Raw genomic sequence first — 17,213 nt, forward strand, 5'->3', positions numbered from 1 at the left:
CCTGCGGTTATTAAGGCATCTGTGTATCCTTGAGATCAAATGACTTCATACATCCACTAAAATAACCTTGAGACCAGTTGGTTCACAAACGGCAAAGAAAGTAAAGCTTTAGCATTGACACATCTTAAGTTTGGCTTAAGTGTCCAAATAAGAGTCCACTGTACACTGTACATGTGATCAATGTCTTGCCCCTCAGTATGCAATATACTTTGCTCTTGGAGGATAGGTTATCTTAAAGGGGGTTGCTGTTTTGATACGCATGTGTGTGTTTGTGCACATATGGTAAAAGGTCAAGCTTGGTTGTCTCTTAGAATAAAGTCGTATTCAAAGAAACCATATCACTGTTTGCTAATCACGGTTATTAATTCCTTGTTTAGATGAGATAAATCTCCACAGAAAAAAACACACGCAGTTTTTAGCAGGAACATGCCTCACAAACACACGCACCTGTTGTATCTTATCTACAGCCAGCCACAGCAACAAAATATTAACCAACGGAAATGAAAACACAAACATCCCATTACATCTTAGCACGCTAAGTACACGCCCTGTGACGTGACGGCAGAAACATTACAACAGATGTGAAAACGTGTCAGTCAACTAAAGCACCGTAACAAAGGGACCATATGAAATAACATTAACTCTGCATAAAACACGCAAACCGTAGCATTGAGTAATTAGCTGTCACCTGAGCCGATCAATGTGGAAGGAAGAAAATCTATTCCAATTTCAAAACTACAGGCTTGCCTGTACACGCAGATGTGGACTGATCAATAGGTAAAGCATCCCACATCAGAAAGAAGACAGAATGCAGAACAAAAATATCTCCAGTGACCCAACACTTCTTCATACATATATTTAAAGGAACAGATTCAAGATCTTTATTGTCACCTGTACTTGGTACTCGAAACAGAAGAGCAAGAGAAACAATAAATCAGACAATATAATGTAAATAAATATACAAAAATGGATAAACCAGAAAAATACTAAGAATAAACAATACCAAAAGATCAATATAAAACACACTGTCAGAAAAAAATTATGAAAATATGCACCAAAGCTGTCACTGGGGCAATAGCCTTTCAAAAGTACAGCTTTGCATCTAAATGGCGCTTTTCCATTGCATAGTACCCCACGGTTTGCATCACGTCAGCTTACTTTTGGGAGCTTTTCCACTGGGTGCAGTACGTATTACCCGATACTTTTTTTAATACCACCTCGGTTGGGGTTCCAAGCGACCCGAGCTGACACCAAAATGTGAAGCGAAAACACTGTAGATCACTGATTGGTCTGAGAGAATTGTCACTAACTGCGTCATTGCTTTAATGTAAAAGATTAGCTTTACCTTCGTGCTAGCTTGCGCTGTCTCGAGTAAACCTGTTGTCAACTTTGCTTCGCTGTAAGTTCCCAAACTCCCTTTTAGCGATGAAAACATCCACAGATTGAGAATCAGGAACACTATACCACTTTTTTCCAGACTTGCAGTTTGTGCCGGATCATTCGCAACGCGCACGTCCGCATATATGCTTACACGCAACTTAAATGAGGCTCAGTGGAGCGCATTGACCAACGCCACAGGTGTTTGTACAGAAAGTGAGACAGAGATCGTGATAAACGCGATGTGCAAACATCTATTTGTGGTGGTCAATTTAAATTTTGTGGCGGACTAAGAAATAAATGAATTTATGGGGATGTGTAGCATAGTAGCTTTGATAAAATGATATTATGTGCATTTTCTGTATCATTTTAAGGTCGCATTTTGCAGTACAATTACGTTAGCAACAAACATCTCTGGATGCGCAGAATACACAAAGGTGCGGGGAAAGGACGCCTGTACATTTCATGTAAATGTTCCAGAGGAGTCACAAGATAACGGTGTGTCATAATTTCTCCTGGCAGTGATTTTTTTCTGGAAGATGTCATGGTGAGGAGCCTCATTTCCGCAGAGCGGTCCAGACAGGATGCTGTAAATCAAGGTGTTGAACTTTGACCCCCGGTATGCAGTCGCCAAGGGCAACTCAATGTGTGTCACCTCTACGGTGATGTTCTGGAGAGGAAGTGACTGCGACAGTCAAAAAGACTCTCGGCACACTTAGATTGATGTTAAGTGAACGTTGGTGTTAGTAGGGGGCTAAACTCAACCGTTATCATTTTAGATGGCTAATTTTAAGGATGAGGCGGCACAGGCAGCAGGAAGATTTTTGGTGCTAAGATTTTTCCTGCTGATTGTTTTAAGGATACTGGTCACGACTGACATCAAAAAGGTGATGCATGATAAATTCATTAAATAAAAAAACAAAGATACTAATTAAATGTATAATTACATCTAAATTTGTAATGAAAGACTGATAATAACAGGCAAATATTTTGACTAGTTTATAATGTATGCCTGTAATGCACTCCAAGTCCCTTTGGATAAAATTATCTGCCAAATGCATAAATGTAAATGTAGATAACATTTACCTCTATGAAGTAATGAAGGGGTGGACGAGGAAGGTCAAGAAACCATAATGAAGGCGTTCAGTGTGGGTATGAGAGCCTGTGGCCAGAGGGTATGTGTGTGAGTCACCTTACAAAACCTTTAAATGACCTTTTACTATTTGGTGTGACATTTGTATTCATTAAGTAGGTCAGACCACAAAATAACACTAGTAACACACTTAAAATCCACCTTAAACCAACTGCCATAACTCTCTCTCTCTCTCTGCTCCCCTATAATCGCTATGTCCTCATTTCTAAATTCCCTCTTTGTCTTTCTCACCTTTGGTTTGAATAAAAAGCAGCAATGGTACTAACTAAGACATAAGAAAAGAAATTAAGGAGGGCTAAGTTACATCAGCAACAGATGAAAAAACAAAAAAGACCTGTCAAGTTTTGACGGAGGGTGTGGTTGAGGATCTCATTTGAAACTAAGTATTCAGCACTGCGTATAATATCAGAACGAGAGGCCGGGGAAAAAGAGACGGTTATGATATGCACATTTTTAATGTTAGAGAATATGAAAATAAGCATCAAAGCTTATGCAGATACTCCAGCCTCAATACTTGTTCAGGTCTGTGGCTCAGGGAGCTACAGAAACAGTAAGCTTAAAAAAAAAAAAGAAATAAGACAGGTAAGACTTATCTAGATAGGACAGGCCAATCTGTTTCTTGTGTTTATGTTATGGTGTGTTATGACAAACTTTGCTTGTAGATCACAGAAATAAGTTCTCTTAAAAAAGTCCCCTTCCCTACACAAGGGAAAAGTTTTAAAACTGCAGATTTAACCCAATGGCTGGGTAAATAAGCTGTTGAGAAATAATATCTTGCCACTTTTTGGAAGAAATACAAAAATAGGAACATTGGGGTTATCAAATCTAAATTTCATTCAGCTTTTGCCATTTTTTGAACTTGACAGCCCCAGTCCCAAAACACTCTCAATTTAGGTAAAAGAAAGGAATTATTTTTATTAAAAACTCACTTGGTGTGTTCCATATTTAACCCATTAACTGGCGCTGTCCCGTGAGCTGGACACCCAATATTTTTTATGTAAATGTTAATCTATCACGACAAACTACATATTGTTGGAAAGGTCTAAGAATGTAGTTAAAAAAACGTTAAAGCGTCTTCTTTAAAACAAAATTAGGCTTATAGACCAAAAAAATGCCAGAGTTATATTAACCTAAACACAACCGCCCTACACTGGAAAAAAACACTCCCCTTTTTTTTCCTTATTAAACCAGAGCAGTCTCATTAGACTTGCGGTTTCGATTCTCTTGTTAATGTGATGTCACACTAACAAAGCCCCGCCCAACGCCACTGACTCACTGGTTAACTTCATCCAGAAGCTTCTATAAATGTGTTTCGTTAGCATGTTGTAGCACTAATGTGGCTAAAGATACCATTTTCCCAGACTGGATTCACAGAAATCTGATCTATTTTTAACCGAAAGCAGTAGCGTTTTTGCATTTAAAGGTACACACACAAAAAACAGCAATTTTTTCCTCCCACCCATATAGGGGCATTTTGGACATGCTATAACAAATGATCTGTGATCTGAGCTGAAAATTCACAGACACACCTGAGACTTATATAACATCTTGTAAAAATTGTCATTATATTGGCCCTTTAAAGGGGACATTTCACAAAATTTTTAAGATGTCAAATAAATCTTTGGTCTCCCCAGAGTACATATGTGAAGTTTTAGCTCAAAATACCATATAGATAATTTATTATAACATGTTAAAATTGCCACTTTGTAGGTGTGAGGAAAAATGTGCGATTTTTGGGTGTGTCCTTTAAAATGCAAATGAGCTGATCCCTGCACTATTATCCCCTTCTGACATCACAAGGGAAGTTAGTGGGCTGTTCTTTTTCACATTTTCTAGGTTGATAAAAGCACGGGGCCAAATTATAGCACTTACACATTAAAAGTGTCAAATTTTCATGATATGTCCCCTTTAAATAGATTTGGAATGCCATATTCTGTTTTGGGTAAATTATCCCTTTAAGCTTTGGCATGCTGTTGTACCCCTCATCCCTCTGAAATCCCACAGGAATCACACACATTGTGTTCAACAAAGGCACCAGTTGTAAATCTAGACTTCAGAGTGTATGCCATGCAATGGAGGAGCGGTCTCTCATTTCCCTGTGATGGAGACGCTCTCTCTGATATAACAGCTGTTTCTCTGATGAGTTTGAGAATCTGGGAAACATTGTCTGGAGAGGATCAAAGAGAAGAGGGGCTGTAATTACCACGGTAACCAACGGTAAAGCTGTTAAATTAAGCAGGTTCAGCCTTCAGTCTGTTAATGAGAAATTTCTCTTCTCTCATTAAAAGAGGTATTTATGAGGCAAGTGAAAAACCGCACACTGGGGTTTGGAGTGTTATTTATTGATTGAGGGCATTTATCATACCTAAACATTCACTAAATAAAGAGTTACGCAGTTACAACAGAACCAATCAGATCAGAGCGACTTTAAATATGAGGCTATGCTGAAGCCTGGTACAATTAATAAAAAACAAACAAACTAATAAAATCCCTGAGCTCCTTAAAAAACTTCAAAAGGTCCTGTCTGCTTGAGGTAACAGCCTAAACAACATAAATGATCAGAAATAGTGGAAGTTCGACAGCCTTTATAATCACTTATGTGCAACTTTCACAAGATATAAAAGCTTTAAAAGGAAAACACCACCGTTTTTCAATATTTTACTATGTTTTTACCTCAACTTAGATGAATTAATACATACCTATCTTTTTTCAATACGTACACTTAATCTTTGTACAGTACGTTGTGAATGTTTTAGCATTTAACCTAGCCCATTCATTCCTAAGGATAAAAACAGGGATGAATTTAGAAGCCACCAAACACTTCCATGTTTTCCCTATTTAAAGACTGTATGGTGGGACAAAATAAAACGTAGCGATTTTTAAGCAGATAAAAACTGTATTGTATGGCAGAAGAGCACTTAGTTTGCAGAACTTCAACCATAGGTGCAGTAATATTAACAGAAGTTTGAGCGTGAGGAGGGAAATCAGAAGTGTTCATGTTACTGCGCATTTCCATTTTCATTTCCTGATGGTTCTTCTTATTCTCCTTATGCTATTCGATTTGCTTTTCGTTTTAGCCTCTCTATTTAGCTTTTCCGTGACTCTTTGGGTCCTCATCCAAGATCTATAAATCTGCGCATGACGTACAATCAGAGCCATCAGCGAGCTTGTTACATCCACCTGGCCATAGCTAATTTGCATTTCTCATATGACCATTTGCAAGGACCCAAAGAGTCACGGAAAAGCTAAATAGAGAGGCTAAAACATAAAGCAAATCGAATAGCGAAAAGAATAAGGAGAACCATCGGGAAATGAAAACAGAAATGTTAAACGGAAATGCCATTTTAAATGCCTAATTTAAACCTGTATTTGTAGTTCAATTTATAAATCCAGTTATTTATTTCTCTTTTTAAATCGCTTTTTGAAATACATTTTGAAATTAAATTATTTAATTAAGAATTTATAAATGCCATTTTAAATGATGAACTTATTGAGTGTTTTATGTTGTTTTTGTAAATTGTTATATTAATTTGAACTATTTATTAATGGATTAATATTTCATTTCTACATTATTTTTATAATCTCACTTTTTATTTCCTAATAAAATGATTTTTTTGTAACTTTGTCTATTTATTTATAGATTAATTAATAAAGTTTTAAACAAATGTATTAATTGCTATTTTTATTGTCCAGGTACTTATTAAATATTGAAGTTTTTTATTACATTTTGCATGACTCTTGTGGTCCTCCATAAGTTCACTACTACATAGTCTCTGCAACGTGTTTGAGCAATATATTTTTTAACAATTTATAATGCGTTTAGAAACTATTTTCTGAAATGACTTTACACATGATTTTAAAAGATGCAATGAGTTCTGAATGTGATATTAAATAACATGCAAATTATTTTATGTTATATTTTGTAATTATATTCTTTTTTTGAATGTATATATGAGACAGATTCAGACTTTATTTTAAATGTCATCACTTGTGGTGTAGTGGCTTAAACTCAGTTTCTGGTCCGAGGAGTGAACCATAAGCTATGACTATCATGCCCTTGAGCAAAGCACTTAATACAATGATGTGCCTGAAGCAGACTGAGGTTAACTGTGCTGTAATGACCAGTTCACACAGACAGCGGTTTTATCACTGGAGGTCGTCTGGTCAATGTACTGTTGTTTGCTAGTAGGCATGCCTGTCGCTGGTGCCTTAACATAAATAGCTGAGAGTCACTTTAGATAAAAGCATCTGCTAAATGACAACTTACTACACTTGTGAATGTGTGACAGTGCATTTTATTTTAGACATTACTTGATATTTGATTTGCAATATGTTTGAAAGGCTAAATTGTAAAGCGTGATATACAAAAAGAACAACATTGCCCGAAGCAGCTGTCTATTTTATAATGAGGTCAATGGCAGCAAGGGGAGTTCTCCCATCTCATGAGATCCTCCAAAGGGGATTTGTCAAGGCCTCAGTCCATTGACTGTAAACACAGGAAATGCACAGCTGGATTCGGCACTTAATACTGAAGGCTATAGTGTAAACTGTACATCTCCAAAACACAAGACTTAAACTAAATACAAGCCAATCCACTACCAACTGAGTGAAATGTGTGAAAGTGATACCTCACTAAAGCCGTACTGCTGTTAGTGGCTGCCACTAAAATAAATGATAATCAGGATAGATGAGACTATATGCTAAAACAATCAGCACAACAGCCTCTTATTGAGACTGGGAATTAAACAGCATGGCTTATTGTTAATGATTGAGCATTAGTTTAAGTGGCCTGTAGTGCCAGACTGCAGTTACTGCAGATCCTGCAAATCGGACCTCAATGGTTCAAGCTTTGGTAAAGATGAAGTGTGTCATGTGTATCAAGTCAAAAATTTTTTTTTAATAAAATCATTTTTATGTAACGAGACTTGAAACAAAGCTGTCAAAAAATGGTTCCTAGCTGTCACTACCGCAGTATTCATTTAAACGGTCCATTCAGGTACAAATATATACCTTTGGTACCAACATGTACTTCTGGGGTAGGGTAGAGCGTGACACAACCTAACGCTTTTTGGTTTTGGCTCAATCATTCAAAAAATATTTGAGTTTGATTAATTCTATTTTTACACAAGCAACACACACATCTCTGCTACAAATGTCCATTTGAAGTTTGTTTCTAGTACTTACCATTCTTGGACAATTACACCAAACGTGACAGAAGTGCAAACGTTACAAATTACCCCATAGGTGGGGTTAATTGTAACAGGCAGGGGGTTAGTTGTAACACTTGCTAAAATTAAGTTTGCAGGCAAATATTTCAATACTATTTTGTCTATATACTTGAAGTGGATATTGTTTATATATCTGTCTATAATAGACAGGTATCCACACTATATTCGTTCATCCAGCCCTTTTCTAATAATAGTTCAATTATAAATGGATACAAATGTCTAAATATGTGAGAAAAGCAGCACAATTATGACAAAACATTTTTTTTTATATGTGACCCAGTCTGTAATAACCATACTACAGTTTCAAAATCAAAATCTACTAGCATCAAAGTCTAATTTTGGCCATTAATTCCATTATGATTTCAATCTTTGACATGACTTTATTCAATCAATATTAAAGATATGAACAAAAATCAATTTCACACGTGATTTTTGATAAGACAGGCACATTTATTTTGTTGGCAGCCAGCAATCATTAGTGTGTAGCCTATTTAAAACAACGGGAAAAATTACGCTAACGTTAGCGGTTTTCATATCGTAAAAGCTGAGGGGTTAGTTGTAACACAGCGTTACAACTAACCCCGCTGGGTCAAAATATTTTTAAGCCCACCAAAAAGTTGCTACAAGCTGCAGACATTTTTAAAAACAATGCTATGTTTTAGTCAACAAGACACTGATTAATATGACATAGCATTGTTTTTTGTATTTTACACAGCCACTTAGAAATCGAAAAAAACATATGATGAAAAAATTTACTAACATGCCACCAAAACACTCGTTCATCAATAACTCTATGGAAAAACATTACACATTTCCAATAATTTGCGGGAGATTGTCTTATGGCAGCGTGAAAAAGATACCAGAAAACCAAAGCGCTCATCCTTGTGCAACAATGAAAACAGTCCGTGTTACATCTAATCCCGTGTTAGTTTTTGCCCCGTGCACCCCTACTACTATGAACGCTTTAGGAAGACAGGTTTACTTATACAAGGGTACCACCCCAGTGACATCTAAAGACTTTTTTTGAAAGTGTACTGATTCACTGTTGTATTTTCACTAGACAGAGATTATAAAGATTACGGAAAAAACACAAAAATTGTCCGTGATTTTTCTGGGATCAATTGATTTTTGGTTCATTCACACTGCCAATGATTTTCCTGAATCTGTTCATGCATTTACACACATACCATAAAGATCCCGTAAAGACACGTCGTATTTAAAGTCCTGTACTTGGTAAGTTTTTTAACAATGTCCGAAGTTTGCCAATTATCCGTGATTTCTCTCTCGAGAAACCAAGCACATGAACTTTATTTTAGTTTAAGATCATAAGAAGCGCATGATGCGCTGTTCTGTCGTGCTTTTGAATGATCTCAGCTTCTGCGCGGATAGTGACGAGATCCCTAATTTTAGCCTCAGTCCAGTTTGTCGACATTTTACTATGGCACGCACTTCCCTTACGGCATTGTTTCTGCGTCTTGTTCCCACAGAATGCTTTCCGTGAATGTTGCGGCATGTCCTCTTTATGGAAACAATCCCAGAAAATTTACAGGACGCTTTTGTGTTCACACAGAGTGCTTTGTGAATGGGGTTTTTGATTAAGTATATTAAGCGCATGCTGGTTTATTTGCTTGTACATATGCTCAGCAACTGCCATTGGTCTGGTTGTTATTAAGGTCACGCCTAAATTATCATAACAATAGGAAGGTCACTAGAATCAAAAAATAATTGTTAGCTGCATTACCCAAAGAATCTTCAGGGTCCCTTTCCCAAGATGGCCCACAATCCTCTTCTCCTTCCTCAGCCCTCCACTCACCTGAAAAAAAAAACACAGTACAAGCACAATTAAAAAACCTTTTAACCACACAATGTGTTCAGCACACAAAGACTGCTTAAGACTAAATAAATAATAAGTTATTTCAGGTGAATTATTCACGTGACATTTTTATCTTTAAAAATGGGAGAAAACACAGAAGTTAATTCACCCGTGCACTAACTCAGCATTTACACGGGCAGCAGAGATGAGATCAAATCCAAAACCTCGCTTGTTTTGGAGTAGGCACACCTGAACATCATGCTGAAATATCCATCTTACTTTTTAACTCTTCATCTGTAAATTATGGATGATCTGGGTATAACGTATGATAGACGAGGACCCCTGGAGTCCCATCAGAGTAAAACACAAAGCTCACCTCAGCCGTGTGAAGGGGTCAAATGGAATCAACAGCATGCGAAGACACAAGCAGATGCTAAAGCTCAATCAATAACATTCAGCCCCCAAATACTGTTGACCTCACCATGAGGGCCGTATGAAATTGCACTTTACCGTCTGTATGACTACGATCTGCTCTATAGACAAGGGAGAAATGATCTCTTTATAAGATGTATTACTGAGGTTTGCTTATTGATTATTCATAATGCTTCACAAAGTGGCTCTCTATGTCGCTGAATAATGTATTAGACACTCAAATACATGGTATTAAAATAAAATGAATAAACCTTAGGGATTTTATTTGGAAAGTTTTAAAACTTGGGCCATCCTGTGTTTGTATAACAATTACAGCTTAATGAGAATAATGAGAGTATAACATTGGTGTGGTGACGTGCATTCATTAATCATGTTAAATTTGGCTTGGACTCATCATTCATCTGTTTGGAAATAATACAGTTTAAAAACAGATTAAACTGAACTTTATATGACAAATGAGATGAGAGTAAATATCCAAATATGCAATGTTGCCAAAACTGGCAAAAAACACATTCTCAGCAAAAAGACTACACCTTAAACAAGTGCACATATGAAGAGTTCAGTGCAAAAGCCTCTAATGGACACCTCCGTTAAAAATGAGCTCTCGACACATACTATACATTCATCAAATACTTTGTGTCAAATATGCTTGATCCCGCCATTAGGCCAATCAAAATACTGTTTTTTTAGGTAGAACCTATTAGGAGTCTAGCCAGACACACTTAGCAGGTTTCGCATCTCAACACTTCATGTTTTTCAATTTTATAAAATTATGTGCCTGCCCATAACAATGTCACTCCTACGATGCTATGGTGCTTTGGATGGTTGTCAGGGCATTGTTAGGGGTGGTTCACATTTTGCATCTCTTGCGCACACAAACACGTTATTTTGAATCACTTAGAGAGTAATGCCATCTGACATGCTCTTTTTTTGTTTTCAGCGCGGTTTTAGATGCGAAATGTGAACCAACCCCTATGAAGTGGTGCTGAGAATTTATTCCAAACATTGAGCCTCAGCGTTTTTACCAGTCGCCTTCTCGCCACGAATTGAAAAATATAAAATTTGTGTTTTGTTGTACTTTTCACTCAGTTCAATCACATTAGAGGTATATATATACCACACCCACAGCACATCGTACAATGACGGATAAACAAAATTATATTAAAATGAATAGCAACCAAAGCACTCATCTGAAAAAAACCCTGGCCATCACCCATCATCTGCGTTTTTTTTCACTTGCTGCCGATTTTAGCCGGGCTTAAAGGAAAACACCACCGTTTTTCAATATTTTGCTATGTTCTTACGTCAACTTAGACTAATTATTACATTACTAGTATAACATATGTTTTTTCAATGCGTGCACTTTTAAACTTTGTACAGCACTTTGTGAATGTGTTAGCATTTAGCCTAGCCCAATTCATTCCTATGGCTCCAAACAGGGAGGAATTTAGAAGCCACCAATCACTTCCATGTTTTCCCTATTTAAAGACTGTTTCATGAGTTGTTACATGTGTAAGTGTTTATTTGGAGCCATAGGAATGAATGCTAACACATTCAAGAAATGCTGTTCAAAGATTAAAAGTGCACGCATTGAAAAATGGTGGTGTTTTCATTTAACTCTTTCCATGCCATTGACGAGTTAACTCTTCAAATTAAGAATAAACGCATCCATGCTAGGGTTGCCGCGGTGACAGAATTTTTCCACCGGGTGGGAGGGGCTTATAAATGCGCATGCAGACGTGCACATTTTACTTTCACTTTTGAATTACGCAACTGTTTAAATGAACAGAAATAAATGAAATCTGACACCTGGCTGCTGCTGCTGTGATGTGACGCGCGTTCAGCTCCGCTGAATTCAGGCAGCAGACACATTCAGTTTTTGGTGTTAGCTGTCTCTAACGAAACTAAATGATTTAATTACACGAAAATATCAAAACGATGGTGAAAGACGGTGTCGCGGTGGGCAAGTGATCTAAACGGTGAGAGGCTGAAGCACCGGTAATCACCGTTTCACCGACTATCGCGGCAAGCCTAATCCATGCAATGACGAGTTTTTACGGCAAGTCATATTTCTGCTATTATAAACCAGATCGCACTCTAAGCCAACTTATAAAACATGGAAGCATCCTCTAAGGCCAAAACAGTTAAAACTGTATGTTTTGATCATTTTTCTGAATCTGATCTACAACAAAAGTCCTTTACAAAAATGCAATTCTCTCAGCTTTTTGATCAATTTTTTTTTTAAGAAACCTACCCATATTTGGTGATAAAAAGAACAAATAAAGGTAGGATGAAACTTTTTTGTTTGTTTATTTGAAAGCAAAGGGTCTGTTCTTTTATTTGATAAATTGTATGCTTATATATTTAAAGAAGAAGATTTTCTGGAAGGCATTAAACTTTTGTGAATATAAAAAATGCTGGGACTGGCTGGCAACTTTAAAAAAAAATGCTGGCGGGGTAAGAGTTAAATGCTTTGGTGGACACAGAGCTTAACATTGAATAAAAATACACAATTCTGTATTTATTGAGTATCTCATAACTGTATTTGTTTGTATTACCATATCAATAAACCCATTTTGAATCTTAATTCTACTTGCGTTCACCATTCAGTATAATGGGGTGTATGCACTAACAGTGATTTAGGGCAACAGTCATTTACTTTCAATAAGAGCTACAGAGCGCCAAGTTTAATACTTAAAAGTATGAGCAATAGTAATTGTTATGCTGTCCTCTGCAAGTAAAACGAATGACTGCGTCCACACTCACATAAAAATGGCCAATCGTTCACACGTACATAGCCGCACAAGGCCAACCGTCCTTCAATTGTAAACAATTACTCTTCTGATTAAAGCTTTCCACTTCAAACACTGCATAGTGTTTACCCCGATACAGCAGCCGATAAAACACGACAAGCAGACAGCTGATTGTGTATTTGTGTTTGACCTCTAAATAAAATGGTTTTTAGTGAACACATGATTATCTCATGCATGCACGCTGTACACACAAAACGCCATAGAATCGGTCCTGCTCTGTGACCGGGAGTTTATTATTACACATAGGCTAAACAGTGAAAAATCTTATGACTGCATACTGCGCTACTGTTTCCAATTCAGCATTAAGACAAAGGCTTTATCACTGACAGGACTCTTGTGTCTCATTATTGTGTTGCTCGGTTGACATGAATAAAATTGCTTTTACATACAAACCGAGTCCTTCATGTAAATCTGGCATCTACATCTGCAATCCTGTTTGCGGTAAAGCTTCCTTAGTGGATTTAGATAATAATTCAGTGCAATTTTATGACACCCAAAAATATCAATATGTATAAAAGATTTAAAGTGGGCACATCCCACTTTCTGGCAGGTGCTGAACAAGAAGAGAACTACTAAAATGAAAAACTTTGCCTGAAAAAGACCAAGAACGGTCGAAACGTAGCTTTTTATTTAAATATGGGAGTAAAACGCAGTGTTGCGAACAATACAATCTTTTCACCCAAAAATATCACTTGTCACTTAAATATATTTTCATCAATGTATATTATTTAACATCTTGGAATCAGACATTTACTTGGGTAAAACATGACGAAAGAAACAATGCAATATTCTGCACAATTTGCTGTCAGTTTAAAGCAGAAAAGTTGGGAGCCTTTTTTCGTTGGAACGTGTCTGTATATCTATACAATTATATTTAACTTTTGAATTATTATTTTTTTTAAATCTGACACTGACATTTTTTATTGGGTCCAGTAAAAATTTTGGCAGGGCAAGTGAAAACCTGAACCAAAACAATTATTTGCGTTGAGCCTTGAATAAATATCATCATAAAATTTTCCTGGTTGTGATAATACAACAGCCTTTTAAACACATAGCTGAATATCAAGGCAGCAGGTGTCTTTGTTGTCATCTAAAAACACTAGTTTAGATACAGAAACAAACAGATTTAACAGGGTATGGTTAGAATTGGGCACAGCTGTACCCAGGGCCTAAATTAGACCGGAGCGACAGCATGTCAAAAAGAGGAGAGGCCAAATTATAGCCTTCAGCCTTGGACTCTGGTATTAAACCTCAATTGGCGAGCTTCAATGATGTCATTATTACCAGTCATGTGACAGAAGGGAAGAGGCTGTGTGCCAATGATGCCTAATAAAAAGCCTGTAAAAACAGCCTTTCAAATGTAAGTAAACTGAGAGGACAAGCTTTAAAAAGTGCAACTGCCTGGATCCCACAAGCTTGTCGACATCATGAAAACAAAATAATGAAGCAGGAATGTGTTTTGGGATCAATTTGGTCTTCAAACTGGGTCATTTTTAAAGGCTTCTTAAAAGACGAGGCCTGTGTTTGCTTAAAAAAAATCCTTTCTCCTCTTCTATTGCGGAAACATTAATGTTAATAACATTAGCGTTCCTTTGAACAGTCCAACATGTCAACCTCTGGTGTAAGTTTTGACCAGGAGCACCTGTTTCTCTGAAGCAGGTGGTCAAGGTTTGGCTGGTTAGTTGGACGGTTGGCTCTGGACGCCATAACTGCACTATTTTGTGGGCCAAAAGCACATTTCTTTATTGATAGCCATTAAAACTAGCCCAGTTTTCTGACAAAAACAATTGCAAGCAAGGTGAATCACAACAACTACAAAATAAAAAATATATATATATCTAAAACAAGTTAAAGGAAAACATGAAAAACGGGTGAATTTGTGCAAACACTGGTAATTTTTGTCACTGCTAGCAAAAAGTCAGGTCTGCCTCTGGGCAGGACAGACCTTAAGATTTGATGATATTTTAGCCACAGCACTTTATTTTTAGGATATACATTCCATTACAATGCTGTCTGAACTTGTTGAGCTAAATTTGTTACTGTGTTTGTGTCATTTGCTAGCATAGAAGGACAACGGTCTTGTCTTGTCCTCTGAATGCCAGATAAAAACATTGGCATCATATGAAGAGTTTGGTTCCAAAATGTTATATTCATTTAGTTGACTAGTGATGTACACTGATTAAATAAAAATTAATGGCATTAATCAAAACTCTTACTTTTTTGACAGCGATTAGCTGTAAAATGTTTTGGTCCTGCTCAATATTCGTTGGCTTCGAGAAAAATAATGTAACATTTTCATAAGATCCCCTGGGGTCAATGGGTTAGCATGACAGAAGCTTGATGCTGTGAGAACAAGCAACAGCCGGCATTTTTCCTTCGCCCGAGGGCCTCTCACATAAATTATTCGATTTTGATGGCTTACCTTTCTTCCCCGTGTCAGAAGACCACCACAGGTTTATCAATGCCATCAAAAGTATTCTTTTGTTTTTGTTTGTTTGTTGATCAAGAAGTACAAAGTAGATGAGGAAAACTAGGATTCTGTGTGAATTCAAAGCGCCGCCATTATTGTTTACAATGCGTGGAAAGCTGCACTGTGATTGGATAAGCGGATTTATTGCATTCTGCAGAAAAGAAGGACTGGCGTTTGTCAGGGTTTGGAAAAAAAGGGAGGAAAGATGACAGAATAATAAGGCAGATATCGGATTTTGCGTAAAATTAAAAATGTACTTTTAAATACTGACCAGATACTGATTTTGGTGGTAACTATTTTTTTTAATCGCGTTTTGGAACCAGACTCTTAATATTGCTCCAAACACATAAGACTGACTTCCATCTGTGGAACAGCGAAGACAGAATGTAAGAGCATCAGACACCATTTACTTTCATTAAATCTATTTTCTATATAATAAAAGTAAGTCCATTGTAAAAATTCATTGCTGCACTTAAATGTTTAAGTTAATTAAACTTTTTTAAATAATTTATAGCAACTCCTTACTAATTTAGAAACTTGAAATAATTGAAAATCCAAGCTGAATTTTTTTTTTAAGTTTAAGTGCAACAATGAATTTTTACAAAGGACTTACTTTCATTATATAGAAAATAGATTTAATAAAAGTAAATGGTTACTGATACTCTAACAAGGCATATTTTACTGAGATTAATCTTCTTCGAAAAGAATAAAGCCTTACATTTAAAAAATTATGAAAACAAATGAATCCCACTTTTTGTGTAGCCTGTCTCTTTAAACCATATTTCTAGAGCTTTTTTAACAGGTCAAAGTAAAGCAATAGTCTAGAGAAAAGGAGGTAAAGAAAACTTCTCAGTGAATACTGATTCAAGTACTGATTCAGGATCAGGTTCTTGATGCCAGCTATTACCATTTAAAAAACCTCAGCTGTTAGTAAACCCAGAGGGCAAAAAAAGACTGCTATCAGCTAAGGAGTGAACACTATCCATTTAGCTCATTCACCTCAATACAGATACTGTATCTGTCCTTGTTTCTCAAACAATGTGTCTGCTAGCAGGTCTTTGTTGAGTCACTAGAGATTCATGTCTTGACAAAAGGCCTTCGCTCTGTCCATTTGCTCCGTGACTGCAAACAGCCGTCAGCTTTCATTTCCTCGCTTTTGTGTGTGCGCGCGAATGTGTTTGAAAGAGACGATCTACAGCACTGCAGCGCTACATGTGAATAATAGATTCAAGCCCGTGGGTTTCCTTTAGTGAGCTTTGCTTGTTTAAGTCGGAGAAGCCTACGGAGACATCTATTACAACCTTGTCTGTCTCTCTTGTTCTCAAACATGCACTTCCCTACCACATTACATTCACTTTAAGTGCAATATAAGCTTACAAAAGCCATTGTCAAATTTCTCGAGAGTTGATTTTAATCAAAAAACAGATTTAAACATCATGATAATCTGTAAGCACCTAGAAAGATAAAGAGTGCCAGTAAGTGGCGGAATGGACCTGCAAATACATGAACAGAAAGACCAACTGATTGGTCAGCTAAGGACAACAGTGATCAGCCAATCACAAGAGAGCAGATCACCAATAGATCAAACCGACACCCTAAGCACCTTGTTCTAAACATGATATATTGAGCCACAAGAGGAAAATATGCCATAGATAGAATAAAGAAAAAAAGAGAAAAATATGAAAGAACAGGAGAATGGGGAGGAGAGATCTCTTCAAATTGATCCCATAGAGACCCTGAAGGTTTTATTTGGATTAAGCCCTCCAACAAATCACAGTATGTGAGGTAAAAGTGAGAAAACAGATAATATGTCCTCTGGCTCACGTTGAAATCCCGCTGCCGATGGAATGCTATGCCAGTGATAGAAACTAGGTTACAACTTCATTAATGTTGAAAATGATTCAAAGCTTTGAAAAGTTTTCAGGAG

General features: G+C 36.8%; 1 long non-coding RNA gene across 1 annotated transcript in view; it reads right to left on the reverse strand.

Annotated features, from left to right (window-relative positions):
• LOC135720598 (uncharacterized) overlaps window positions 1-17,213 on the reverse strand; it is a 68,940-nt gene that overhangs the window by 12,427 nt on the left and 39,300 nt on the right. Inside the window, exon 2 of the long non-coding RNA XR_010521307.2 lies at window positions 9,500-9,571. This is a non-coding gene — a long non-coding RNA (uncharacterized lncRNA). The remainder of the gene's footprint in view (window positions 1-9,499; window positions 9,572-17,213) is intronic.

Source organism: Paramisgurnus dabryanus, chromosome 1, assembly GCF_030506205.2.
Source record: "Paramisgurnus dabryanus chromosome 1, PD_genome_1.1, whole genome shotgun sequence".
In the NCBI taxonomy this organism is placed as follows: domain Eukaryota; kingdom Metazoa; phylum Chordata; class Actinopteri; order Cypriniformes; family Cobitidae; genus Paramisgurnus; species Paramisgurnus dabryanus.